Source organism: Somniosus microcephalus, unplaced genomic scaffold, assembly GCF_052327205.1.
Source record: "Somniosus microcephalus isolate GS21.2 unplaced genomic scaffold, FLI_Smic_1.0 unresolved_chr1, whole genome shotgun sequence".
NCBI classification, from domain to species: Eukaryota; Metazoa; Chordata; class Chondrichthyes; order Squaliformes; family Somniosidae; genus Somniosus; species Somniosus microcephalus.
In genome coordinates this window covers 26,825,026-26,827,116 of record NW_028225179.1, presented here as the reverse complement: position 1 = coordinate 26,827,116, position 2,091 = coordinate 26,825,026, and the positions used below count along the sequence as shown (strand labels likewise).

General features: G+C 44.0%; 1 non-coding gene across 1 annotated transcript; it reads left to right on the top strand.

Annotated features, from left to right (window-relative positions):
• Positions 1-854: 854 nt before the first annotated feature.
• On the top strand, positions 855-928 carry trnat-agu (transfer RNA threonine (anticodon AGU)). Its single transcript has one exon. It is a non-coding gene; the product is annotated as a tRNA-Thr (tRNA).
• Positions 929-2,091: the final 1,163 nt, after the last annotated feature.

Sequence of the window (2,091 nt, the reverse complement as noted above, 5' to 3'; positions counted from 1 at the left end):
ATACTAGCTGGGGGGGCCCGGCGTTGCCAGGGCTTTTTTGGGCCTGGTCGATGTCTGGGCAGGGAGCCTGGGACTGGATTTTGGCTGTCGGCAGTTGGAGAAGCCTAGGCCCCAGAGACTCGGGTATTTTCCACTGTTTTTTAACCTAAACATTTCTAGCTTTTAATACCTTCAAAGATGAAAGTTAAAGTACTTCTAAAATATTTTTGGTAAAACTTATTTTTTTTGAAAAGCTACTGACCTCGATTACCATATTTTTAGCTTCAGGCCCGGCTGATGTGTAATGGCTGCCACATCCCTGAGGTGAGAATGATTAGTCCCGCCCACACACGCACTGATTGGTCAACGATCAGGTGACTGAACTGTAGGATTGGTCAATCATCACGTCAAAGAATTGGTCAACCTTCACGTCACTCAATACTAATGAGTGGACAATGAGTGGAATTTTGAAGCTTTTTGAAGAGTTTTTGCATACTGCCTGAAGAATTTCAAAAAAGTAAATACGCTTATGATGTTTCGAAAATCATAAGCTTTCTTTTGATGTAACACATGTGTAGGTAGGCTCTATAACTTTTGATTGTATAGCCGGACAGACAGAAAGACAGACAGAGAGACAGACAGAAAGACAGACCGTTTTATATATATAGATAAGACACAAACATAGGGTAATCATTCAGAATCACCTCACAGATTGACACTGAGATAAATTAAGCAGGAGATACAGACAGCAATGGGACACATGGCAGAATGGACAAGAGAGCTGGAGAAATAAGAAACGGCCTGAGAGTCCAGAAGACAGTGACCGGAAACTGATAGCTATCAGTGAGTGGAGGCGAAAAGTTGTGTCAGTAGTCGGCCCCGTGGCTTAGCTGGTCAAAGCGTCTGTCTAGTAAACAGAAAATCCTGGGTTCGATTCCCAGTGGGGCCTTTTTTTTAATGAATTTCCAGGGGTGAATTTCTTCTCGTGTGAAAAGGCTAAAATTATTTTAAATGAAACTGTGCCTGCACCAGTTCCCATTCTGGATGAAGGCTCCAGTCGCTGCGAGGCATGGGTCGAATTTCACCGCTTCTGAATTTCTGGCGGTGCTGATTTTGGACTCTTCACCAAAAATCCATCTTTCCTAGGCAGTGCCATGCGTTACTTTCTTGTGGTCAGAGGAGCGCTCCAGTTGATGATGTGTGGCGCCGTGCTCGTATAGTGATTAATGCTCTGCGTTTTGGCCGCAGCAACTTCGGTTCGAAATCGAAACATAACGCAGATTTTTCTTCCTTCCACAATCAATAGCCCTCCTTTACTTTCCCCCTTCAATTTCATTGTAGTTTTCCTGCAGTATTACCTTAATCTTAAGTACCTTGAAGTAAGTTTAATTTTTTAAGGGTTTTTTAAACTCTTGGGCAGTTTAAACCGGAAGTAGAATCTGGGTAGAAAAGGGGAGGGGCTAGTGCAGTGCACGGAGTGCTTTGTGCATTGAGTGGTGCTGGAGTTTTGCTAAGTGGGAGAAAAATAATTTAAGTGTATTTTGGGAATTTTAGTGTGTTAAGAATTCAATTATTTAAAATAAGTTTAATTTTTTAAGGGTTTTTTAAACTCTTGGGCAGTTTAAACCGGAAGTAGAATCTGGGTATAAAAGGGGAGGGGCTAGTGCAGTGCACGGAGTGCTTTGTGCATTGAGTGGTGCTGGAGTTTTGCTAAGTGGGAGAGTTCGGATAAGTGGGAGGTGAGTGTGTTTTTTGCTCTGTTTTGTTCCCCACTCCCAGGCTTGGACAGCACTGTGGAGGCGGAGCAGCGAGACGAGTCAACCAAGCAGGCCCCACAGACAGTATTCAAGGAGGAGGTTGGTGATCAGCTGGTTGGTTGGTTTTCTTCCTTCTCTTTTCTTTCATACCTTTAAGTTGGTAAGCACTGGAATGTGTTCTGCTTTTCACTTCAGAATGGAGCTCCTGTACCATTGCTGCTGACAGAAACAAGCCTTCCAGTGACTTTCCATTCTCTCTCTCCCATGGTTACACAGACTGATGCTACCGGACACCACCGAGTGTTTGCGAAGGTTCCTCAGAGATTATCGAGGCCTCCTTATCTGGAGCTTCCAG